The sequence below is a fragment of the Amblyomma americanum genome, chromosome 3 (assembly GCF_052857255.1).
Source record: "Amblyomma americanum isolate KBUSLIRL-KWMA chromosome 3, ASM5285725v1, whole genome shotgun sequence".
Classification (NCBI taxonomy): Eukaryota; Metazoa; Arthropoda; class Arachnida; order Ixodida; family Ixodidae; genus Amblyomma; species Amblyomma americanum.
In genome coordinates this window covers 13131628-13159497 of record NC_135499.1, presented here as the reverse complement: position 1 = coordinate 13159497, position 27870 = coordinate 13131628, and the positions used below count along the sequence as shown (strand labels likewise).

General features: G+C 46.1%; 1 long non-coding RNA gene across 1 annotated transcript in view; it reads right to left on the bottom strand.

Annotated features, from left to right (window-relative positions):
* The window catches only part of LOC144123386 (uncharacterized), a 311566-nt gene extending 284916 nt beyond the window's left edge, over positions 1-26650 (bottom strand). The window contains exon 1 of the long non-coding RNA XR_013313079.1: positions 26565-26650. This is a non-coding gene — a long non-coding RNA (uncharacterized LOC144123386). The remainder of the gene's footprint in view (positions 1-26564) is intronic.
* Between the last annotated feature and the right edge of the window lie 1220 nt (positions 26651-27870).

Here is a 27870-nt window from a genome sequence, read left to right as displayed (position 1 = left end):
TCGTCATGCAGGTGTTTGCCATCGCTGCCAACGCACTCTTCGCTGTTCTGCTCGCCCTTTCCCCAACCACTGCGTCGACTGCAGCACCCAGCTGCCGTGATCACGACATCCAGTTCCCGTTTCCGCCCGACATCAACGCTTCATCCTGTCCGGCAGCGCTACTACCCGGATTTCTATTCCTGGATGCTCAATGGAAAGCCGCGTCACCGCAGTCCTCACCCGCCGATATAAAAGTGCTGAAACAACCTTCGCTGCTGTCTGGGCTCGGTGGCTGTGCTCCCGCACAAGTCACTAATCCTCTGGTATTCGTCATGCAGGTTGGTAACAAGTATTCTGTTTGCAAAAAAAAAAAAAACTAGCAACTATTCATTAGTGCAGCTGCCGAGCCCGCAGTGCTGCGTTTTTCTTGTAGCCGATTTCGGCAATGTTTTTCGTGCCTTGTTGCTCTTGGCAGGTGATGTCGAATCTAACCGAGGCCCTAACACTATCGAGGATGTGCTCGCTGAACTAAAAAATATATCCGCTGGTCAAACCACGCTTATTTCCGAAATACAAGACCTCAAAACTCAGGTCAATTCCACTGAAGTTGCCATAGCCGGCTTGACTAAGCGAATGACCGATCTAGAGGCCCATTTTTAAGCTTTTTTAGATCTTCAAACCGATTTCGAAGCAATGAAATCTGAGAGTGCTGGGATTGCTGGACATTTAGGCATTCTAGATGCGCGAATTGAGGATGCAGAAAATCGCTCGCGTCGCAATAATCTTATATACTATGGCATTCCTTACACCAGCCCATCCGAAAATTTTGCAGGCTCTGAGGAAACAGTCATCAACCATTGCTGTCAGAACTTGAATATAACGAATAACCCCGAGAACATTGAACGCGCCCATCGCCTTGGGCGTAACAAATATAACCACACTCGTCCAATCATCGTCAAGTTTACTTCATCTAAAATTAAAGACTCCATATTATCGAATGGTCATAAGTTTAAGGAAACTAACTTCAGCGTTGGCGAGGACTTTTCCCTCAAAGTACGAAATGCGCGACATCACCTAGTCGCGTTGGCTAAAGAAAGGACAACAAAATTTGCTCTGAGCTTTGAGACATCGCATATTGGTCCCAAGCGCTACGTGTTCGATGAAACCACGAAAACAGTCATTGAAATAGTAACTCGTCGCTCACAATCAGATTAGCAATCAGATTAGATCATTATTTCACAGTGCTGTGTGTTCTGGCGTAAGAAAGGGAAACGCCGGTTCAAACCGTTAGAACGATAAAAATAATTGATAACAAGTGCTTGGATGAGCACGTTCAAACTTTTGATTGGAGGTCTCTGCTAAGTCAAACTCACATTGACGCTTATAACTCGTTAGTAGCCAAGTTTGATGAGATATATGCGAGTTCCACGAAGGAGGTTAAAATCAAGTTAAGAAATCCAGAGAAGAAATGGATAACGAATGATATACTTAAACTTTCTCATGAGAAGGACAAACTATGGAATGACTATAAACAAGACGTCGAGAATCTTGCCTTGAAAGAGCAGTATAGGGCACATCGTAATAAGCTTACTGCTATGCTGAGGCAAGCAAAGAAGCAATATTTTTCTGCTGAGTTTTCTAGGTGTAGCAGCAATACGAGGAGAACTTGGAGTCTATTAAATGAATTATTAGGTAGACAGAAGAAATCTGGATGAGAAGTTGCTCTGTACTTTTCTGAAAGCAGATTCTTCGACCATTGCAAATTCCTTTAATGATGCGTTTGTATCATCCATTAGGTAACTTAAAAAACAAACTGTTGTTTCTACCATTCATTACCAAGGCAAGAAAACAATTAATTCTGCTGCTTTTCCTCCTGTTGATCAAGATGAGTTGTGGAACCTTATTAGGACGCTACCAGACAGCAAACCACCAGGCTACGATAAGATTAGACTGCGTGATTTGCGAAACAATTACTCTAAACTTAAAGATGTACTTTTACATATACTTAATGGGTGTTTCAAGACCGGAGAAATACCATCAGGTCTGAAGATCTCAGTACTAAGACCCATCTACAAGTCGGGAAAAAAGACCGATCAAACAAATTACAGACCAATTGCCATACTTCCAGTCATTAGCATCCTGATGGAAAAAATTGTGCACCAATATATGACATGTTTTTGTGAGAAGTATTCTTGTTTGAGTACTACACATTATGGTTTCCGTCGTAATATTGGTGCGGTTGAGCTTCTCGAAGGTTGCTGTGATTTTATCAATGCTAACTTGGATGTTAATCAATGTGTTTTTGGATTATTTTTGGATTTATCTAAAGCATTCGATACCGTGGAGCACTCCGTTTGGTTACGTAAGTTGGAAAGTATTGGCATCCGTGGTCCATACCAACAATTTTTTGCAAGATACCTTTCGCACCGTAAACAAGTAGTGAAAATTAAAGAATCATTTAGTACTTTTTCTCATATTCAGTACGGCGTTCCACAAGGTTCTGTTTTGGGACCCTTTTTGTTTAATGTTTATGTAAATGATATGGTTAATCTAACATTAAATGCAAAATTATTTCAGTATGCTGATGATACAGCTTTAGTGATATCCCATGAATCAAGCCCACTCGCACTGAAATTACTTCAGTACGATATCAATAAAATAGTAGACTGGTTATCTGGAAATCAAATATACATAAACATAAACAAAACTGTGTTAATGTGTTTCAGAAATCCGCACAAGAATATTGATCTTACCCAGTCGGTTATTCTGCATGGTAGCAGCTGTGCCAAATGCGAATGTTCGCCACTACCCTACTCGGGCAGTGTTAAATATCTTCGCCTATATCTTGATTCCAACATGTGTTGGCCTTCCCAAATTGACTATTTATTAAAACGACTCCAACTCTTTCTGTGCAGCTGTATCGTATCAAATACACTACACCTATAAACTTGCGTCAGACTGTGTATAGATCTTTAGGAGAATCTATCCTTAGATACGGTGTTTCAGTGTATGGTTTTTGTGCACCTTGTAAGATTAAGAAGGTAGATAGTTTCCTGTGCAGAATCTCCACTAATTTATTGCATGGCACTGCTTACGAGAAGTCCGACCATAACACCAGAATGGTTACAGCAGGAGTTATTCCTCTGCATGACTTTTACTTGCAGGTGGTAGTTCTGAGAAACTACTTTTCAGCACAGTTTAAACAGCCGGATAAAAAACCAGAGTCGCTTAGGCACATAGCGCGTTATAAAGTTCCAAGGGTTTATACACATTATAGTAAAAGGACACGACAGTTCTATATACCCTACCACTTTAACAAACTACCTGCAAAGGTGCTTGATTGTGATTCATTGACGGCTGTGAAATCTGGACTGCAAGCGTGGTTTGAAAGCTTTAAAGAAAGGAAATACTGAGTTGCTTTCTAATTTCTATCTTGTTTGTGTTCTATTTATTAACTCCAGATTTTCTTTGCATTACATAATTATCAATCGCTAAATTTGTTGACTGAACTATATGTAATATTTCGGCTTTGTGTTATTGCTAATTTTTTTTCTTCTTTTTGCATTGTAAATTGTGCAATTTCAGCGTTTTGTATTGACCGCATGCTGTTGTGACTGCCGTGGCCCGCCCACAAGCGCTTGCGCTTCTGCGGGCACACGCTATGTACTGTATATACTTATCTTGCAATAAAATTCCTGTATTCCTGTATTCATCACGAACCGTCTGGAAAGCGTACCAAGAACGCTTCTTTATCTAGCCTCTCGCTCTCCATTATATGCACTAACATTCGTAGTTTTATTCATAAGCGTGAACTTATTTCTAGCCTTGTTTCGTCATCAAGCAGCAACCTAGTTATACTAAACGAGACTTGGCTGAGCAGTGACATAAAAGACAACGAAGTACTGACTGATCTACCACACTTTCAAGTTTTTCGGAAAGACCATAAAGATTCACGAGGAGGGGGTGTACTCATTCCTGTCAGCAAAGATTTATCATGTTCCCTAAAACAAGATTCATCCGACCTCGAAATGTTGTGGCTAATCTTTCACGCAGCACCTAACACAGTTTTACTAGGCGTTTGTTATAGGTCCCCACATAGTATCCAGGATTTTTTCCGTCAGCTTAATAACGTATTTAGTCAACTGTCCACAAAGCATCCTAATTCACATATCTTCCTCTTCGGCGATTTTAATTTTCCGAAGATTGACTGGCATAACCAGCCCGCACCTATAGCTAACAATGGAGAAACAAGGGAATTCCTAGATTTTTTGCAACAACCTCAACCTTACTCAGGTAATACTTGAACCTACCCGCGTAACACAGAAATGCGCCAATATTTCAGATCTCTTATTAACCAATCACCCAGACAGCGTACAGCCCGTTACATACCTACCTAAAATAAGCGACCACAAAGTAATCCACGCTAACCTTCTCCTTACGCCAAACTAGCGCCGCAGATACCATAAAACCATCCGTCTTAATTACAAAGGGAATTATAACGTCGTAAATAATGAACTTAACGCGTTTTTTCAAGTTTCCTCGTCCCGTTTTCATTTCCGCAGTGTTCAAGAATATTGGTTGCTGTTCAAAGACGAACTAGAAAGTAACTAATAGATTCATCCCCCAAGTTAGTTTTCGCTCTAATTCACAAAAGCCATGGTTTACTAAAACACTGAAACGTTTGGAGAACGAAAAGAAGCGCCTTTACCTTTCAGTCAAGTCTCAGGGAACGCATAGCGCATGGGTAAAATATCGCGAAGCTGAAAGATCATATCACGCCGCTATTTCTAATGCCAAGCACATCTTTTTTCACTCGGACTTGCCGAATATGCGAACTAGTAACCCCAGAATGTTCTGGAAAGTTATCATTCCGCCTCACGCACCAGAAATAACCCTCACCGATGAGTCAGGCACTGTTTTCACTGATGCTGAGTGCGCTGTCATGTTTAACTCTGCCTTCTCATCTGTATTTACGAAAGAAACTGATATACCGCCATCATTTTCAGCTCCACCCTCAATGATAAATTACGCTATGCCACCAGTTGTCTTCACGTCATCTGGCATTTCGCCCCAATTGAAAAAACGAAAATTTCATCGTCATCCGGTATTGACAATACTAACTCAAAGCTTTTGAAAAATAACAAGGATATTTGTGCGCAATTTTTATGCTTACTTTGTTCACAGTCACTGTTATCAGGTCAACTACCACGCGATTGAAAATGCGGTAAGGTCGTTCGAGTCTTCAAATCGGGTAAAAAAAATCACCGCCTAACTACCATCCCATTTCCCTTACCAGCGTACCCTGCAAACTCATGGAACACGTCATCTACTCCAATGTCATGAGCTCGACTGTCACAACCTTTTTCATCCTGCGCAACACGGTTTTCGAAAAGGCTTCTTATGCGAAACACAGCTGGTCATTTTTATTCATGATCTGCATGCTAATCTTGACTGTAACCTAGAGACCGATGCTATTTTTCTGGACTATGCTAAAGCGTTCGACAAGGTTCCTCACAAACGCTTACTACTAAATCTTTCATATTTGAACCTCCCCTCTAATATCTTTAAATGGATAGAAGAATTCTTTACTAACCGCTCACTGTACACCACCGTTAACAACCACAACTCTAATCCTATCCCAGTAACGTCAGGCGTCCCGAAAGGGTCTGTCCGCGGTCCGCTTCTGTTTCTAATTTATATTAACGATTTACCAACGCATGTATCTAGTAATATTCGCATGTTCGCTCATGATTGTGTAATTTACCGCAAGGTTAATAACGCTTCTGACCAAACATCTCTTCAACACGACCTTAACCGCATTCAGGAATGGTGTGCCAATTGTTTAATGAAACTTAACCCTCAAAAATGTAAAATCTTGTCCTTCACGCGTCGGCGCAACCCACTTCATTTCCCATACGTCATAGCGAACGTCCCTGTACACCCGGTTCTATCATACAAGTACTTAGGCATTACCTTGTGTAGCGACTTGTCCTGGAGCACACACGCTACGAACATCATTTCATCCGCTAATAAAACACTTGGATTTTTAAGACGTCATCTCCGCCAAGCCCCTAAACGCGTAAAGTTATTAACGTACAAATCCTTTGTCAGACCAAGATTAGAATATGCCTCACCCATTTGGAACCCGCACCAAGCTTACCTTATAAATACACTCGAATGAGTCCAAAACAGAAGAGCCAGATTCATTCATTCATCATATTCTTACATCAGTGGGTCAGCGTTGAAAGCTGAATCCGACCTAATGCCCTTATCATCTCGTCGCCGCATAGCCAGCCTTTGCTTGCTTCATAAATTTTTCCATAGTTCACTCGGCCCCGCACCCTATATCGTTCCTCCAGCCCGCATATCTCATCGCACTCGTCATCCTTTTCAAGTTTCCCGGCCTCGTGCCCAAACTACCACATTTTCCCAATCATTCTTTTCCCGTACTGCAGCAGACTGGAACGACTCACCCAACGACATCGCAGCCATCACATGCTCATCCAACTTTGCCAATAATGTTGCCAATCATGTTTCGTTGTGTTAACACTTGCTTACTAAAATATATGTACCCACCCCTTATGTAATACCCCTCGTGGGTCTTTAAGGTAATAAAATGAAATGAAATGAAAGGCTTAATACCTGTTATCTGCACGAATTTGGAAGTACTGCCTACCGAACCTCTCTGCGGGAGGCGAGATGATAGAGGAGGTACAGCAAACCCTTTTCGATAGAATATGACTCTGAAGTGCCGTGCTTGCCACGGAACACCTGGCGTACTTGCACCCAACACGCCTTCAATGGCCCATTCTCTCCTTGCTCTTTTTCTAGCATTTCCTTGGTGAACCGCATGGGACCGACGCTTAAAGCAGTACTTTCCCTCCTTCGTCCGGAACTTCCTTTCCAGCCCACAACAGTTTTGGGCCCTCACCCTCACCATTTTCACTGGCGACCTCGTTATTGACTATGTCAGGACACAACATAGCAATGCCCTCCAATTTCTTCCAATCAATATTTGGATTCGACGGCGCACAGACCTCTGGTATATTTCCAATTATGACATCGTACAATGGTGTCCCCATACATTTCAGCAGAGTCGTGCCAGTGAAGTAAGGGGAAGGGATATAGCCTTCTGCCTCGGGAACTTCCAGACTACAGCCATCAACAAGGAACACCGTAGATCTCGAGTCGGTGAGACCTGAGTCAGGAACCAGGGCTCTCAGCACCACCACTATATTGCTCCCCGTGTCCTGTAAAACACGTATGGGTACGCCTCGGAGCAATCCCTATAGTACAGGCATGTGTTGGGCGTCTGCAAGTTTTTTCCAGATAAGTCCGACCACCACCTTGTCCTCAGCTGGTTCAAGCCTGTCTGCTGTTGTGAACACAGTTTCAGGTGCAACACTATCTGGCTGAACACAACAGGACGACTGCTTCTGGCTTTCATGCCTTCTTGAGCAACAACTTACATCGTGCCCATCGTGCCCTGTTTTTCGACAATAAACGCAATAAAGCTGTTTTGGATTAGAGCGACAGTCGGCAGCCTTATGTCCAAGTCGATTACAAATGAGGCACCTTCCTGTCTACTTGACGGAACATCCTTCTCTCTCGGAATGCCAGCCTGTAGCGATTCTTTGAACGAAGACAAATTGATTTGCCGCTGGGCCTATAGAAAGTTGTCTGCTGCCTCAGTCATTTTTTCTAGCGTCTCACACTATCTTTCTCGAAGGAAAATCGCCAGACGACTATGACAGTTCCTCAGGAACTGTTCGGTCACCACCGAGTCGCGTAAATCATTGTACGTTGTGGCCGTTCCCGACATCTTGACACATCGATCTAAAAGACTGAGCAAGCGTGCTGCATATTACTTGCCTGTGTCTTTATCTAGCAGCTTACTTTCACGAAACCTTTCGCGATAACCCTCTGTTGTAAACAGAAAATGTTGGTGCAAGGCTAGTTTTGCCTGATCATAATCCATTGAATCTGCTGGAGACAATCTACCAAACACACGAAGAGCCTCCCCAGTCAAACACATACTGAGTGCTGTTGTCCATTTTTCCTTGGGCCAGCTGTGCCCTTCTGCGATACGCTCAAAACGTTTGAGGTATGCATCCAGTCATCCATTCGATCGTCGAAAGGCGGGATCAATTGGTGCGGGCTAACCGCTGCTGAGGTCCCCGGTGCGGGTTCTCGATTACCCCTAGCAACTTCTGCTAGCCTTATTTGAAGCTGCAGTCTACGCTCCTCAGCCCCTGCTAGCGAGTTTGCATGCTCGCGTTCGGCTTCTGCTTGAGCCTTGGCGTGCTCACGTTCCGCTGCACGTGCAGCGCGTTCTTTCTCCTGCTCAGCGGCAACCCGCGAACGCAGCTCGACATCTCTCAAGCCCATTCGTTCACCCAACTCGATCAAATCCTTTAGTGTTGCCATCGTTTCTTTTTACGAACTCACGAAAGAAAAAAAACACGGCCTCATCCTGCCGTGCGGACGCCAATTGTTCCGAATAGGTAACGCGTCTCCGACTTTCCGAGGGGGAACGCTATCGCGTGCAGGTTCGAACGAAAGAACAAATGAGAACAGACAAAAACAAAACGAAGCCGTATTTATAATTTAAAGGAAAAGAGCCGATACGAAATGATAACAATAAAAACACACACTCAACACGCGCGCAACACTACAGGCTAAAGATAAGAGTTCACCCGGTACTGAGCGTCCCAGGTGAAGCGGGGATGCCTTGTAGACAGTACGGAACGCGGGTTGATGAACTGCGACGTGTCGCTGACGTTGCGTCGACGGAAGCGGCGAAAGAGAGCCAGGTGGTATTAGGAGCGGAGAGAACTGCAGGAAGACGCCAGTGGTCTCCCGTCAACAACCCGAAGAACTTGGCAGCAGAAGGAGAAGAGTAGCCAGGACCGGTCGACGGCGTACCGAAACGCTTAAAGCAGGCTATCCAAGGGTGCCTTTCGGCAGCACGGACCCTCAGTCCATCGGCTGCCACCTCCACGCTGGCAAGGAACGCAGGTTGCTTGCGTCGGTGATCACAGGGAGGTCCACGGCAGCAAGGACCAAACGTCGGACGGCTGCCACCTCCCGGATTGAATGACCCGATCTCCGATGCGCTGTCTCCCTTTACATCTCGGTTTTCTGACACGTCAGCTCTCCGCTCCTCGTGCTCGCCACGCTCTTTGTCGCCCTCGCCTCGCACACACCATTCGCACGCGCGCAACCCTGGGCTTCCACGAGCAGCGCCCCGCTGTCCGACGCACCGCGTTCAAAAATCCCCATAGGATTTTTTGTGCACCTCACAATAAGTCACTCTGCGAAGTGCGCATGTGCCGCCGAACGGTTAAAGGGGGAACATCGCCTGCGAGCCATTTCGTCCGAGCCACGATCCCAGAAGCACGGGACAATAAGCATATTTCTGTCGGGAACCTGTCAGCTCCTTGCCACAGCTGTCGGGCAGATAACAGCGCTCTGAAAAGCTTCTCCCTACTTGGGCGCCTACAAGGTGCCCCGCCAACTTCGAGAGATCAACTACGAACTTCTTCCCACGACACAGTTCGATACTCTAGACGGCCGACCTCCAAAGTTGTCGACGTTGCCTGGATGAAGCGGTACCACGTCCGCTAGCGCTTCAGGCGTGTCTACACAAGACGCCAGACACATGCGACGTTCCTTCTCGTCCTGCTTCCCACTGCTGCGGCATCGAGTCTGTGTCCTTCAGAGAGGGGGAGTAATGCCACACTACGATGGATGGATGGATGGATACGGCTAAACCCTTTACATCGGGCGGTGGCTCAAGCCACCTAGCCATGTCTTGTGAAATTTTACTCCTGTCTTGCTTTTAGCCACCAATCAGATAACCTTCGCTTGGTTACTTCTAACCTCTTAAAATCCACTTTCCCTTCACTATCCCTAAACCCCAATGCCTTGGGTAAGTCAGCCCCGCTGCCTTCCACTGTAGGGTGAAGCCCTTTACAGAAAAGTATCAAGTGTTCAGCTGTTTCCTCCTCCTCTCCGCACGCAATGTACAAAGTGTCTATCTCCATGGTACCTGACTCTATACGTCTTAGTCCGCAAAACTCCAGTCCTGGCCTCAAACAACAAAGAACTTCCCCTACAATTATCATAGATATTTTCTTTGACAATTTCCTGTTTAAAGGTCCGGTATGTTTCTAGTGCTGATTTCGTCAGCATCCCTGTTTTCCACAAAGCTCTCTCTGTTCCTTTAACCTTTTTCTTAACCGATAATTGCTGATTTGCCCCCTTACTGCTGTCCAGATATTTGCTTGTCAATTTTCTAGTTCGCTTTCTCCATTTCGTGTCAACATTATTTATATACAGGTATCTGAAAACTTTCCTAGCCCACCGCTTTTCCTCCATCCTTCTCAATCGTTCCTCAAATGCTATCTTACTGCTAGCCTCTCTGCTCTCGAAAGACGCCCATCCCATATCACCCTGTACCCCCTGATTTGGTGCATTGCCATGTGCTCCCAAAGCTAACCTCCCTACTCCCTGTTGCCTAATTTCCAGTCTTGCTTGAACATCTGGCCTCACACACAGGACCGCATTCCCGAAGGTCAGGCTAGGGACCATCACCCCTTTCCAGATCCCTCTTACCACCTCATACCTATTGTAATTCCACAGTGCCCTATTTTTCATGACAGCTGCATTCCTACTAGCTTTATTCATTACATAATTTTCATGCTCTGTCAGATACTCAACACTGTTATTTATCCACACCCCAAGATACTTGTACTCATTCACTACTTTTAGCACGAACTCCTGTATTCTATGCTCGCCGCCCTCTTCATTAAATGTCATGACTGCAGATTTTTCCTTACTATACTTGAAGCCTAATCTATCTCCCTCTGTACTGCATATGTCTAACAACTTCTGCAGGTCTTCCTTGTTGTCAGCCATTATCACTATATCGTCCGCATATATTAGTCCCGGTAATGTCTGTTTTATCAATTCCCCTTGCTTGAAAAAAGCTAGGTTGAAACCTAGTCCGCTCCCCTCTAGCTTGGCCTCCAAACCTTACAGGTACAACATGAACAACAAAGGGGACAGAGGACATCCTTGTCTAAGCCCCCGCTGTATCTCTACAGGCCCTGATACATTTTTCCCCATTTTATGAGCACTCTGTTACCTCTATATATATCTTTTAAAAGATTAATTACTCCATTTTCCACATCCAATGTGCCCAATATGTCCCACAAATGCTCCTGAGTAACGTTGTCATAGGCTCCCCTAATATCCAGAAATGCTAGCAATAAGGGCCTATGTTCTTTTCCGCAATTTCTATACACTGTGTCAATGAAAATAGATTGTCCTCCAACCTCCTTTGTTTCCGGAAGCCATTCTGTAGTTCCCCTAACACCCCCTCGTTCTCCACCCAAGCCTGCAGTCTATCCTTTATAATTTGCATCACCACCCTGCAAACCACAGATGTCACTGTTATGGGGCGATAGTTACTTACGTCTGCTTTGTCCCCCTTTCCCTTATATATCATGTTCATTCTACTTAATCGCCATTCATCGGGGACTTTCTCATCCACTATCATTTTGTTCACTACCTGTATTAATGTTTGCTTGGATTTTGGTCCTAACTTCTTTATCAACATAATCGGGATACCATCTGGTCCTGTTGATGTGCCACTAGGAACCTTCTTCTCTGCCCTTTCCCACTCTCCTTGCTCAAGTGAAGCTATTGCTGTAACCGGTCTATCCTCCTTCGATAAATTATGTACCACGTGCTTTGCTGAAAATTTTTCCGTCATCCTTGTTCCTATGTGTTTTATTGCTTCATCCCCTTCTAGTCGAATACCCTCATCTGTAACAATAAACCTTTGTTCTAGCCTAGTTTTATTACTCATTGCATTTAGATGTTTCCAGAATTTTTGGGCTGCTTTTCTATCCTTTTTATTTACTTTTGACATCCATTGGGCACCCTTTCTTCTAATATTCTCATTAATCAAATAGGATGCGTCCCTTCTACACTTTATGAAGGTATCCCATTTTCTGTCTACTTCGGGTTTTGGTTCCCCCCTCTTCTTGGAATATCTGTGTTCCCTGGATGCTTCCTTGCGCTTTTCTATTGCCCTCTTGACCTCCTCATCCCACCAACTCTTGGGTTTGCATATTTTCCCTTTTATCTTTACTCGCACCTTAGCTAGCTCTAGCTCCAGTAATCGAGTGGCGCCGCACCGCGGCTGAACTTCATCATCTCGCACTTGAAAACCCTTGACCATTCTAGGGGCTAGAGGTTTGTAGTCTACCTATCTCTAAATCCCTGCTGTCTCGCGCGTCGCAACATGTCTAAGTAAACCTGACCTGTTGTCAAAAAATTCGGCGCATATTCGAAAAAACGGGGCTGTGTGTAAGCAATCGCGCCCGCGCGCGGTAAAATAAAACAAAAAAAAACAGCGGGGAAGGATCCCCGGAAAGCGCGTAACTTTGCGTATGCTGCAGCCCTTTCCACTCAGTTGGCCGGCGCGGCGCCGAAGGAAACATGGCCACGCGCGGCGTCGGTTTGGTGGTGGTGGTGGATGGTGGTATGAAGGGGGGAGGGGGATACTGGTCCTGACGTATGTTGGCCCTTTGAGAATCTTGGGGACCAGGGCAGGGGAAGGGGATGTAGGGGGAGGGGAGGGGGAGGTTGCCGCCGTCGTATCCGCGGAAGTCCTTTGCCGGTCAGCAGTCGCACCGCCACAGCAACGTCAGCGCCCAACAGGGAGGGGAGCCGCGGTGCACTGTGAGTGCGTGCAAGCACCGGGCGGGACGGAGAGGAGCCTCGGTGCACTGGGAGTGCGTGCAAGCACTGGGCTAGAATGTCCGAGTAGTTTCTACTCATCTTCAACGGAGAGGGCGTAACCTTGACCGCGCTAAAGTGATACCCTCTCTCCTTCGCTCCCGCGCGGGCGTCTTCGCATCGCAAGAAGGACCCAGAATCTTCTTGAAGGAGGTTTCCGCGCTCGACCAATGGGGTCGCGCGCCCGGCGCGAGAAGGAGAAAGAAATTGTGCAGTTGGTACTGCGTGTATGAGCGCGCCTGCCTTGGCGCGAAGAACGAACAGACGCGGACCGCGTCTATAAATGAGGGGCTGTAACCGCTGTCTGTCGCCCGAGCCGCCGTTTAAGCTTCAGAGAAGCGCGCCCGCTCGACTCCCGGGAGAACACTGTATCGGGAATGACGCACGTGCCATGCCTGGTGCGGCGATTCATCGTGCTCGCCTAGATTAGATATGCGCCTTGGTTGCCACACCCCTTGCGGCTATAAAACCACTGTACGTTCAGCAATAAAGAGCATTTGGTCGCTGGCCACCTCGACTGATACATGGTGTCATAAGTGGGATAGCTCACGTCGATGGAAACACGATGGAGCAACTGCTGTAGCTTTCTGAACCACTACTGTTGTCTGGGAATATCACCAAGAACTGGGAATTGTTCCAGCAGAAATTCGAGCTTTTTCTGGAAGCAACGGAATCTCCAAAAGAGCCCCGAACCACGGCCGCCAAAACAGCACTGCTGCTCAGCACTGCCGGAGACGACGCATTGGAGGTATTTAACAACTTCCTTTTTCTCGGGGGCGGGAACAAGCAAGATTATGCTACCGTTGTTAAGAAATTCAAGGCGTACTGCCAAGAACAACAGAATGAAGTCTATGAGCGGTACATATTCCGATCCAGAGTGCAAGGCGAAGGGGAGTCATTCGAGCATTTCTTGCGGGACCTCAGAAAACAAGCAAGAAGCTGCAATTTTTCGGGAATAGCTGATTCCTTAATCCGCGACCAAATAGTGTTTGGCACCAGTAGCCCACGACTGCGTGAAAAGCTCCTCAAAGAAAAAGACTTCACACTTGCCAAGGCTGAGCAGATTTGCAAAGCGGAGGAAGCAGCATCGCTGCGAAACAATGCCTGCGCGCAGCCCAATAAGCACGTGGCGCTAGTCATGAAGCGGTCTGGCCAGGTTCGCAAAGCGGAGCATGCGGTGCAAATAGTACCGTCGGCACAGCCCGATACGCAAGTGATGCTAGACAAGCAGCAATCTCGGAAATGCGCCAGATGCAATCGTTTACACGCCATACCCGGCAGATGCCCTGCGTTCGGCAAAACGTGTTTCATATGCCGAGGTGTTAACCATTTCGCAGCTTGCTGCAAGAAGGGCCCGCAAATCCGAGAAGTTGGCGAGGAGCAAGACAGCTTCGACATTCTCGATGTGACAGTCTCGAGCATCGACGCGAGAGCGGACTGGGTAGTACATGTGAAAGTAGCTGACCAGATGGTTAACTTCAAAGTGGACACGGGATCTCAGGCCAACTTGCTGCCCTACTCTACCGACGATGCAAGACGGCAGCAGATTTGAAACCGAGCTCTTCGGTGCTTCGATCATACAGCGGTGGTGTCATTCGACATTTCAGTATGGCAAGGCTACCAGTGACCGTGAACGGCCGGTCGAAGGACGTCAACTTCTATGTCGTCAAAAAGGGCAACCAAGCTATACTGGGACTACTAGCATGCGAGTCGCTTGGTCTGGTGTCACGTGCAGTGGGTGCTGTAAAAGAAGGAAGCACAACAGCGGGCGGCAGTGAGGACGTTCTAACCGAATTCCGCCAGCTTTTTCAGGGAACAGCCTGCGTGAGTCGCCAGTATAAAATGGTCCTACGCAAGGATGCGACGCCAGTTGTCCAGCCAGCTCAGCGGGTGCCCTTGGCGCTGAGGGAACCTCTGAGGGAGGAGCTGGCGCGCATGCAGCGAAGTGGCATCATTGAGTGGGTCCAGAAACCGACAGACTGGGTGAGCCCTTTGGTTATCGTGCGGAAAAAAGACGGAAAAATACGGGTTTGCATGGACCCTAGAAGTATCAACGAGTGGATACAGCGAGAGCATTATCAGATGCGAAGACGCGAGGACATAGAAGCTGAGCTCGCCGGCGCTAAGTACTTCACGCTCCTCGATGCAAGGGCGGGTTTTCATCAGGTACCTTTGGATGACTCCACAGCAACTATATGCACGTTGGGTACTCCGTTCGGGCTTTACCGGTTTTTGAGGCTCCCGTTCGGAATCTCATCAGCCCCGGAAGTTTTCCAGAAAATCCTGAGCGAAATATTTGACGGCTGTCAAGGTGTGAGAGTGTACATTGATGATATTCTAATATGGGGCTCGTCTAAGGAAGAACACGATGCGCGCCTGCGGAAAGTGCTGCAAGTGGCAGAAAAAGCAGGCTTAACTTTCAACGCTGAAAAGTGCAAGTTTGGAGTGACTGAAATTAAATTCTTGGGTGACGTCATTAGCCCCGAGGGAATAAAGCCTAGCCCAGCGTTGACGCAGTCGTTGAGGGAGACTCCATGTCCAACGGATAAAGCCGCTGTCCACAGAATGCTAGAAGTAGCAAATTATTTCAGCAAGTACTTGCCTAATCTCGCAGAACGTACTACGCTTCTTCGCAGCCTCATCAAAAAGGACTCTGTCTTTGAGTGGACCGAAAACCACGCTAGTGAGTGGAGGATGATCTGCGACATGCTTAGCAGTGCGCCTCTCCTAGCTATTTTCAACCCAGCCAGAGAAACTAAAATCGTGGCAGATGCATCAAGGAATGGTTTGGGGGCTGCACTTTTACAGCGCCACGGTGAAAACTGGCGGCCAGTCGCTTATGCCTCGCGTGTAATGGCCAACTCGGAGCAGAGGTACTCGCAGATTGAAAAGGAAGCATTGGGGATAACGTTCGGCTGTGAAAAATTTCATCACTTCGAATACGGACGTAAAACTGTTATCGAGCATGACCACCGTCCACTGCTTGGTGTTGCAGCGAAAGGAATCAGTGATATGCCACCCAGGCTTCAACGTTTTTTCTTGAGGCTAATGGCTTATGATTTTGAACTGCAGTATGTACCAGGAAAGAAATTCTTTCTCGCAGACATGCTATCAAGGGCTCCAGGGACAGCGACTAAGGACTACTCCGACGACACGGAAGATGTGGAGGTCCACGCGGTTGCAGTCCTGTCATCCTTAGTAAGCGCTAGAACACTGGCCCGTCTGGCCAAAGCAACGGCGAATGATCAGGACTTGCAGTCAGTGATCCGCTGCATTAATGGCCACGGTGATATTGTGGGAATAATGAAGCCATTCGCGTCCGAGCTCTCATTGATTAAAGGAATTGTATTTAAAGGCAGCAAAGTTGTAGTCCCGAAGTCAATGCGAAAGGAAGTTCTTGAACGTATTTATGAGGGACACATGGGCTTGAACAAGTGCCAAGCAGGAGCCAGGGGCCTAGTGTTCTGGCCGGGGCTGAACTCTGATATCAAAAACCTGTTGCAGAGTTGTGCAGTTTGCCGCAAATATACGTACAAACAGCAAAGTGAGCCTTTTATGATCGGACCTACACCGGCCCATGCATGGTACCGCGTGGGCGTTGACATTTTTCAGTACGGAGGCAGCTCGTACCTGTCGGTTTTTGATGCCCATTCGAACTTCCCGGAAGTGGAGAAGCTGACTCGTACAACATCCAGTGCCGTAATTGAGAAGTTGAGCGCCATCTTTTCAAGATACGGCATTCCAATGGAAGTCCAGTTTTCGTCTTATGAATTTGCTCTCTTTGCATCCAGGTACGACTTCAGCCACGTCACGTCGAGCCCCGAGTTCCCGCGATCGAATGGACTCGCTGAGAAGGGGGTTCAGATTGTGAAAGGAATCCTAAAGAAAACGGAAGAAACAAAAGAAGACTTCTGGCTCGGGTTGCTCAACTACAGATCCACTCCGCTCGAAGATGGCCGCTCCCCTGGTGAACTCTTGCAGGGCAGGAGGCTTCGCGCTCTACTCCCAGACTTCACGCAGCAGCCAAGCATACCAGTATTCAAGCGAGCCCAGGCAGACACTCGGGGGAGAACGTTACCACCTCTCAATACCGGCGATCTCGTGAGAGTACAGGAAAAGACATGGAATCGCCGAGCTCAAGTTACCGAAGCAATTGCACCGAGGTCTTATCGAGTAGTTACCGAGGACAACAGAGTGCTACGTCGCAACCGACAGCATCTGCTTCCAACTGGTGAGCTGTTCCAGCAAGAAGCCCTCGAATGTGACTACCGGGAGAGCGAACGAGCGTGTGAAGCACTGCAACCCACGGCACCTGCTGCAACTGGAGACTCGCCTGTGAGCTCCGAGAACATTCCGCAGGCGCCGCCGCCCGTGACTACGACTGGACCGACTGTGAGCTCAACGGCTCCGCAGGCTCTTACATTGCGCCGATCTACCAGAGATAGGAGACCACCGCAGCGCCTGCGGTACGACCGCAATTTCAACCAAGTACTTGGCATCTATTCTCCACAGGAGGGAAGATGTATCGGGAATGACGCACGTGCCATGCCTGGTGCGGCGATTCATCGTGCTCGCCTAGATTAGATATGCGCCTTGGTTGCCACACCCCTTGCGGCTATAAAAGCACTGTACGTTCAGCCCTGTACGTTCAGCATTTGGTCGCTGGCCACCTCGACTGATACAAACACCACCGCCCAGCCACGGACCAGCGAGGCAACGTGCGCCAGTCTGCAGATCGGCCCCGTCGTGCTCCTCAGGTCGTCGGACTGTCGCAGTGCCCGGTAAACAAATTGTGTTTTCATTATTTGTCTCTCTCTGTGTTAGTGCACCTCAGGTGCAAAGGTTCTGTTAAATTATAATCTCTCTCGATTGTTACTTTGCACGAGTTGCATTGTATTTGTAAATCACTTCGTATGTCCTCGTACGAGTGATTGTGAAATGCTCTGTATCGTCTCTTTGCTGTTTAAACTTTGTTGTGTTTGTGAACCTTTGGCTCTGACCCATTCTCTGGCTTGCGACCAGCGAATGCTGGGCACCCTTGCCACTTGGTAGCTGGCCTCCGGCTGAGCTTGCCACGCTGAGTCGAGGGCACCTCCTTTGTGACCGAGACCGCTACCCCCACACGCTCTAAGGGTGTCTGGGAGTGCACGCTAAAGTGCGCGAATTGGTGACACCTGTGTACGTCAACCATTTGTCGGTCTATTGTCAGTAAACCTTTACAATAGCCTGCTCGATCATTTTGGTTTATTGAAGTCTAATGTGGTCCTGATTCTTTTAGCGATTAAATGCCTTGTAGCCAACGGACAGTAAGCTGATTGCTCTGTAATCATCCTCTTTCCTATGGATTAAGGTTCCATGGTATATGGGAAGCGCAAAAACGGCACAAGGGACAAAGAAAGACGAACAACACAGGCGTGCCCTTGTGCCGTTTTTGCGCTTCCCATATACCATGGATCATCTTTACCGACTCGCCCAAGTTTCCACCCTTGTGGATTAAGGTTATTACAGCTATCTTAGGCGTTTCTGGTACGTTCGAGGTCAAAGCGGGGCAGCGCACGGAGCAGAGCGTGATTTCTCTTCACCTTGCATTTCACAGGCGAAACGTTCGACCACTGACCAGATGCCTGCGATACAGCTACATCAAGATAAAGCGGCGTCGTCCTGATGCGCCGGTGAATTGACTGGTCTTTGTGGAACACCGAGGGATCACGCCCACTTTGCCTGGCTTAAAAGGACGCCACGAGCATCGCGGGAACCGTTTGGCAGCGGGGCAGCGCACGGAGCAGAGCGTGATTTCTCTTCACCTTGCATTTCACAGGCGAAACGTTCGACCACTGACCAGGTGCCTGCGATACAGCTACATCAAGATAAAGCGGCGTCGTCCTGATGCGCCGGTGAATTGACTGGTCTTTGTGGAACACCGAGGGATCACGCCCACTTTGCCTGGCTTAAAAGGACGCCACGAGCATCGCGGGAACCATTTGGCAGCGGGGCAGCGCACGGAGCAGAGCGTGATTTCTCTTCACCTTGCATTTCACAGGTCTGAACTCTTATTACTTCTGCTAATTTGTTGTACGTACTGCCTCTGCTGCCTCTGCTGCCTTACTGTTCATTTTTGCTGCCTGACTGTCTAATTTTGCACGCCTGTGTTTTGGATCCTAACCTGTCGCAATGGGAACCGAGATAGCTGACCTAAAACGAGAATTCCGGAAGGAGTTAAGGGAGATAAAACAATCCTTGGAATTCGTAAACAAACAATATGAAGACATGAAAAAGGAATGTGCTGGCGTCAAGGAAGAGAATGCAGCTTTGAAGGTGTCCAATGATCTTTTGGCTCAGGAGGTGGACAGATTGAAGGCTCAGGTCCGTGATAATTCTCTCAGGATAACAACAGCTCAGGATCAGTATTCGAGGAACAAAAACGTTGAAGTGAAGGGAATTCCGGTTTAAAAAGACGAGAACCTTCTGAACGTTCTTGGAAAGGTGGGCGTAGCGTTGCATGAGCCCATAGGTGAGCATGACATTGAGGTTTGCCATCGTGTTTCTGTACGGAACAGCGGAACGGATGGGACAGATGGGTCGGATTAGAACATTGTTGTGGTCTTTAACCGGCGGTCTAAACGGGACGCAGTTCTTGAAAAAGCACGAAAGACGAGGTTCACTACAACTGAGCTGGGATTTGCCGCTGAGCAACCCGTGTTTGTGAACGAGCATCTGGCCCCTCAACTAAAGAAGCTACTTGGAATGACTGTGGCGAAGAAAAAGGAAATGAAATGGCGCTATGCATGGGTGCAGGGAGGCAAAATCTTTGCTCGTAAGACAGAAAACTCCCGTGTGCTTCGCGTAACATGCGAAGCTGACCTGGAAAAGATGATGTAGTTCTTTCCTATCTGCCGGCGCGGCCATTCTTGTTCCTTTTGCTCCGTTGATTATATCAGGTGACGTTCGCTGCCCAGGCGGCGGTGCCTACACCTCATTCTTACATTGTAACACGCAATCGGATAGGAACATGCATGACGAACTGATGTTGTTTCTTGCTGACTTTGGTTTCAAATTTGACATCATCATGCTCACAGAAACGTGGTACGAATCTGAAGAGGAAGTACTTTGCCTGCCTGGTTTTCGAACCTTTTTTTTAAATAGATCACATCGCCGTGGTGGGGGTGTTTTGCAACTTGTATCCGAGCACATGTCATGCAGCTTACTCACCGAGTTTTCGATAGTAACGCCAGATTATGAAGCCTTATCCTTACAGTATCAGAAATCTGTATTTGTTGTGCTATACCGCCCACCGGATGGTAAACTGGACGCATTTTTTGCTTTTCTTGAGAGCGTACTGAGTTTTGTGTCATTAAATAGCCTGCACATTACAATTGGGGGTGACTGTAACATAAACCTATTGCAAAATACAATTCAGTCACAAAAATTACAGGTAATATTGGATTCATTTGGTTGCAAAAACGTTATAAATGAGCCAACACGCATCAGCCACTCTTCTGAAAGTCTTCTGGATTTATTCATAACTAACAGCATTGAAGACACGGTACATTCTGGTGTTGTCTCAGCAGCCGTGAGTGACCACTTACCTATTTATATGTTTTGTAAACACGGTGAGATTATGAAAAAAAGTGTGAATCATTCTGAGTCATTCATTGTTCAAGAGATAAATCCGAGAACATTAAATAAATTTAGGGAAGAAATTCGGAAAGTAAATTGGAACCCTGTCTTAGAATGTGTAGACGCTAACAAAGCCTACAACATTCTCATTTCTATCCTTACTGCAGCCTACAGAACCTGCTTTAGATTCAAAATGATAAAGAAATCCAAGAAGATACGTAAGCCCTGGCTTACGAATAATTGTCTCAACATAAGAAAAAAATATGCGTTGTATTCTGTATTTCTGCAAACAAAAAACTATGCAGACCTTCTTGCTTATAAAAAACACAGAAACTTCGTGACAAAGTTTTTACGGAATGCTAAAAACTGCTATTTTGAAAACCTCTTGGGGAAACCGGGTGCTCGTGGTAATGAAATCTGGCGCGAAATGAACAAACTATTACAAAGGGGAAGCCGTCAAAATGAAGAACTTGAAATAATACTTAATAATGAAGCATTTAAAGGACAAAATTTGGCGAACAAGTTTAATGAATATTTCATAAATCTTGTTGATAGCGTCCACGATGAAACTGCCACGAGCTTCCTGAACAAGCAGATTACAAACAGTGCTTTCTTTGAGCCGGCATCTCCTGAGGAAATATTCTCAGTATTTTTGTCACTGAAAAATAGTAAAGCACGTGATATAGATGGACTTCAGATAGGACCTATCAAGTTTGTACTCGAACTCCTGGTACCAGTTTTCACCCATCTGTTTAATATTTGTTTGTCTACAGGTGTTTTTCCAGACAAAATGAAGCTAGCAAAGGTTTCGGTGTTGTACAGGTCTGGAGACAGAAATGACTTATCCAATTACCGACCAGTAGCAATATTACCTGTAATATCAAAAGGTTTGGAAAAAGTTATTTGTAATAGAGTGACAACGTTTTGTAATAAGTTTTCTATTATAACGCCTTAGCAGTATGGTTTTCGAAAGCAGGTGTCAACCGAACTGGCTCTACTGACGCGAAAGGAGTACATACTTGATGGATTTGAAGAAAGGAAGGTAACCCTTGGTATATTTGTGGATTTTTCGAAGGCGTTCGACAGGATTAATCATGCTACTTTACTATGTAAATTAGCACGTAATGGATTTCGGGGAATAACTCTAAAATTACAAAAATCATATCTAGAACAAAGAAAACAGTGCGTCGCTCTTACCGGTGAATATTTCATTTTTGCTTACTGTGAAAGCAGGGGTTCCGCAGGGCAGTATACTGGGACCGATCTTATTCAATCTTTATATTAATGATTTAATAAGCATTAGTGATCAAGCATATTTTGTTATCTATGCAGACGACACTAGCATTTTCTTTCAGTCCAAGGAGATTAAGGAACTCGCAAGTTTAGCCAATACCACCCTCGATAGGTTGTCTCAATGGAGCACAGTAAATTCCTTAAAAATGAACGCAGCGAAAACCAAATGTATTTTATTTGCGCCGGTGCAAAAGCAAATAAATCGTAGCTTGGATATCTATTTTGATAATTCTAAAATAGAGCTCGCGAAACAGGTTAAAACACTAGGAGTCATTTTTAGCGAAAATCGAACTTGGGACGCTCATGTTGGCCTTGTAGCTAAAAAGTTGGCGAGGGCATGCGGAATGATTTGTAGATTGCGACAGGTGATTCCACCGAAACTCAAGCTTCTTGTATATAATGCCTTGTTTCTCCCGCATGTAAACTACTGTAACCTTGTTTGGGGGACAACATCTGCTACACGCATCCACAAATTACTTTTAATACTGAAAAAAGCTATCCGCCATATTGCAAATGCCCCATACGATTCCCATACGCGGGATTTATTTCAATCATTTAATGTCTTGACTGTCACGCATGCATACATATTTAACCTGTTCTTAAAATACAAGAGCAGCTTAAAAACACAAATGAGCATTTTCTTCGAATGAGCCGCCTTAAAAAATCCTTGCAGCTGCCATACAGTGTAAGGCAAAGAGATACATGGTATTTGCCATTTTCCCGAACCAATAACGGTTTTAACAGGTTGCAATATCGTGTACCATTCCTGCTAAATAGCCTTGAAAAGTTACATATAGACCCGAACACCATGACTAGAAAACAATGGAAAAAAAATTTTAATGACGAACGACGGTATCCAAATTTAAGAAAAAAGTACAGAAGAAAAATGTTGTAATGTAAACGTTTTCTCTTATTTTGGAGCATGCTTGTTTTTATATTAGGTTCGTACGATTCTTTTATTTGTCTGTACGTCCTGAGTGTAAATGGTCTAACTTAGACCAGAAACTCGTTTTTTTTCCTTTCCCTTTTGCTGCATATGTATCCAAATATGTTGGCCTGCACGTAGGATGCTGTTGTACGCGAATACATTTGTATTGCTTTTATCTGTGAGATGCAACACATATATATATGTAAAAACTTGCATTTAACATGACTGAAAAACCTTCACGCTGCCAATCAAACAGGGGCAAGGGCCTTGTCAAGCTGCTTGTAGCAGCTTTTTTGCTCTTGTCCCAGCATTCCTTTGTTACACGCGGAAGAATGCTGAATAAAGATTTGATTTGATTTGATTATACATGGTAGCTAGTTTTTCTATAAGAATCTCCCCGCCATCCTCCAACAGATATCCTATTACCGTATCCTCACTTCCTGCATTTTCGTTTGCATTGTTCCTATACTTTCTTTACTTCCTCTTTTTACTGACCAGATGTCCCATTGCTGTGCACTACTGCCTCTCATGAAAGTCCTGATTAGATTGGCTACTGTATTCGGCTACTTCTACTCTCTAATTCAAGCCGCTAATGACGTGGCCCTCTTTTTCTCTTAACGCGAACATCTCATTTTTGCTATGCCTAGTTTCCTCTTCACTGTTTTTAGGTTATCTCTATTGCTTGTAGTATGCTTTATTCTGTCGATATTAAGCTTCTTTATGTCAATTATTAACTTTACTAGCTTTTATTAGCCTTGAAGGAACCAGGTGCAATCATTATGAAAAATTCTGACTTACACTAGTAGTGTAACTACACTGTATGAGATCGCGTTTAGGCACGTGTGTGCATTCTGCTAAGCTGAAGAAGCGTTGGCTCGTTTCGGTGTATAAAATGTGAGCACTGAATAAACCCTGCGTGCCCTGTCACTCGGCTCATGCTTGTCTCGTTGGCCAACACAGCCGATACAAACACCTGAGAAAAGAGAATTCCGTCTACTTGTGTGCCGCACGGTCACAATGTAGTAGAGTATGTCGACAAAGAGTGTTGCAACGTTGTATTCCAAGAGACATTGTTGGAGGGTCCTGTCGCATATTGCGGAAACAAGCTACAATGCATGTTAGGGAACACTGTAGTCATTGACGCGTGTGTGTTTCCACTCGTGTCATTGTGCTTTGGACTATTTTAAGTGATGAAGAATCAACCAGCCAGCCCCTCTACTCTTGTAAATGACACAACGCCACCCTAAACGCGGATTGGCGGCCGTGCTGCTCTTCCCGTCCACTGTTTCAAAACTGCCGATTTGTAGCCTACAACAAAGGCACCCTCTGAATGGATACTACAGGCGCCTGTTAGATCATGAAGCTTGGCCCTACCTGTGCTCGCACTCCTTCCGTTGCTCTGCGAAAAAAAACTGACACGACGGTTACCACAGGTTAACTCGAGGTTCAGGCATAGCTGCTAAGGAGTTTATACTCTACATGGTATGTTGTGGTAGAGAATATGAGAGCTACCTCACATCCGTATAGTTATAGGGCACTCTTTTTAGTTTTCCACGCGTAGTCTCTTTTCATCTAGGTCTGCTGCCCAGCCCATCGCTCTAGAAGCGCAGCGCCATCGATGATCCTTTCCGCAGGCGGTGCGTTTCGCAGCAGCAACCACACATAGATCGTGCTACATTTCGCTGGTCTCACCATACCCTAAGAGAGCAATTGCCTGGGCTAGTTGGTGGTTCACCGTGTGGGAACCGCACTGAACTTAAACCAACAAGACACACTTCAAGGACGACACAAGAAGCGCGAAAACGACGAAGCGCGCTTCGTCTGTCGTCCTTGAAGTGTGTTTTGTTTGTTCAAGTCGAACGCGGTTCCCACATGGTCAGAATATCCTCCTCCTTCCAAGTTAACCACCTTCCGGATGGTTACCCATAGTACGCTTTACTACTCTCTCGGCAGACCCTACTGCCACAGCAGCGTTCCTTTGGCGTCTAGGCTAACTACCCTCCCAGTGGTTGCTATCGCAACAGCGTACCTGTTGCGCGTTATCACGCTGTCGCCATACCCTGCTCGCTCCTCGGTAGCCACATTCCTAAAGGTTACCGTTGTAAGCATAGTCTGGTTACGCCCTTCTACGCTCTTGCCATAAAGCCTGTTCCCTGGTAACCTTCCTCGTCCTTCCACGGTAACTACCCTCCAGGTGATTTTTCTATCAACCGCCAACTGGTTCACCTCACGCTACACCCTCCTCTTTGCAAGGTTACTAACCTCAGGATGTTCCTCCCGTAGCCTGCACCCACAAGTTACGCTCACGTCATACCTTCCTCCTTGCAAGGTAACCACACTCCGAATGGTTCCCATGGCAACGCATCAAACGGTTACGATGACGACTAGGAGAGACTACTACGACGCGAAACCCAGGGACAGGCGCTAAACAGCTGTCGCTACATGATTATTTGCTTTCGCCTTGGGACCATTTTTGACTGTATGTACCTGTGAACGCGTAATACGTTTTGCCTTGCTGAACTCTTCTTGCTATCCAATATTTATTTTTGTTTTTTGGTGATGCCCGCGTATGCCTACATGCCGGAATTCTGAATTATTCTGCAGTGTAAGCGAGCCCTGTTTCTCGGCAAATAGGCAAAAGGGCGAAGAGATGCCGCGGTAATGAAAAATAGGGATTTATGAGGAACGAATATGAAGTACTGAGAGGCGTTCGTAAAGGAATAATGGTGACGGGGCATAATTTTGGGAATGCGGTTCTGTGCTTAAGGGCAGAAATTCAGCCAAGATGAGAAGTAAATCAGATAGCTGTTAGACGATTAGTACTAGGTGCCCTTGGCGAAATCACAAACGAGGCAGTACTGGGGAATATAAGCATGGGAAGCTCAAGTAAGATATTGTATCAAAAACGCCTGAAAAATCAGAGTACAACCGGAGGGCAGATAAGGTATTTAAATATATATACAGAAAGAGCATTGACTCGCAATGGCGGAAAAGGGCTAGGAAACTACCAGTCAGTATACAGGGCACAAGGAGTGAGGAGTAAATAGCATTGAAAGACAGGTATAGAACGCAAAATTTAAAAACTATTAGTTCAATAAAAAAAAGAAACAGTGTAAAACTATATCGATATCGCAAAAGGCAAATCAGGAAGGAATCGTTCCATTATAACTCAAGAGGCAGTGCTCTAGTCTATGAAGTTCTATCATAGCGTCAGAATGAAATTTAACGATGGCAAGATTGAAAGTGCAGGACTGAAAACATATTTAAAGCAAATGCTGAATTTTATAACCAATTTATGACACAGTTTAATAAAGTTAAGAAACATAAAGCCGAGCATGGTGGCAACTGCCACCACCCCGTTTCAAAGGGGACGCTCCTATCTTCCATTCATCCGTCGTTGTGTTGGTTCGCCGTTTCGCCTAGATACGTGAGACTTACCAACTTGTCCATCCGCTTGTGTTGTTCAACGTCCCGATCCCGTGCGAGCTAACAACGCTGAGAGCTGTCCGAATCAAAGCCAGCAGAGTGAAGTGAGGGTTAGTGCGCAAAAAGGACCGGAGAAGAGAAAAGCACACGGGACGAGCGCAGATTGAAAGCCCCCGGAGTAGGACCGTGTACAGCGGGAATCTCAGGCTGCGAGCACATGGGCGTCGGATGATCGACTCCCCGCCGTAGTGCGACGGGACACGTCCCTTCCTCGAGAGCGTACTGCGGAACGCCGGCCAAGCTGGCGCCCATTTCGGCAAGCCGGCTTGGCTGTGATGTCAAGGCCGCTAACGGCGCGAACGCTTCTGCTTCTCGCAGTGCTCTACGGTCACCGGCAGCTCCTCGGCCAGCCCGGCAGAGCCTCACTCTTCGCTGACAGCAAAGGTGGCTGTACGTGTAATCTTGCATCGCGCTCCATTTTATCTCACGGCAATCAAAATTATGCGCTTACCGGCGGTGCTTGCACTCTCGGCGCTGACCAAGAATGGAGTCCCGTGGTTTCCGTTCTTCACTTCGTCTGCTGCCTCGAGCACTGCGTAGCTGCTGATGATGATGGTGATGATGCTCTCACACTTAATGGCACTTATTCAGGGCGATGGATTGGCCCGGGTGCATTGTGCATGCAAACGCACTCACGGAAAAGAAGTGGTGTAATTGGATAATTTTGTCTCTTAGACTATAATTTGTACAAGAAAACGAAAAAGAACGGAAAGGAAAGAGCAGTCAATTCTCAGCCTAGAAGAGAAATCTACCTGATATAATCACGTGTCCACTCATACCTGATGTATGAGTGGGCATGGCGGACCTGCACCCAACATGTCGCTAACGAGGACGCTGTTCTACGTTCTGCAAGTTGTTAGCTTTTCAAGCACCATTCGTAGTGATTGGCGTGGTGTCGTGGTCCCGCCGTGCCCCTGCCAATGTCTTGCCTATTGGAGTATGAATGTTTTATTGCTTGAAACTTCCTCCTTTGTGTTGATATCAAAACGAATCCAGGCCCGACCCAAAGGAAGTTATTGAACAAATATTAGCCGGCCAGCTTTCTCTTCAAGCCGAAATCAGTGAAATAAAAGCAGAGCTAGTTAAGACAAAATAAGGTGAGCGATCGGCCGAGTCTAATACAATAAATGGAGAAAAATCTGAACGAAACATCAACCTTCACCGAGCAGGCACAGGAATTACACACAACTTTGAAATCACTAGAGAATCTAATGGGTTTTCAAGCCAAAAAACTGACCGATCCCGAAGATCAATTCAGGCGGTCCAACCTAATCATTCAAGGTATTACTGAAGAGCCTGACGAAACAGAAGCTACGCTGAAAGGTGAAATAAAGTTTTCGAGGGCCAGCTTCAAGTCAGTTGCTATTCTATCGGGCGCATTCATAGGTTGGGACGTAAGAACGACAAACGTCCTCCTATTCTCTACTTACAGAATTTTGTAGAAAAAGAAAATAATGAAAATTTTACCCAATTAAAAGGCTCACGAATAATAATTCAAAAAGAATATTCGAAATCTACGCTGAAGAAACGAAAACTGCTTTGGGATAGCGAGAAAGAAGAGAGGGGAAAAAAATAAGGTCACCCTTATTCATGACAAGTTAAAAGTGGATAAAGAGGTGTTCTTCTGGGATGAATCACAATATAAACGCGTAAAAATAGTCTACTCGGATAAGAAAGTAGATCAGCAGGACAAAGGCATGACGAGAGTTGCAATGTCAGAGCAATCATGTGCGCATAATAAAAATTAACGAGCGTAG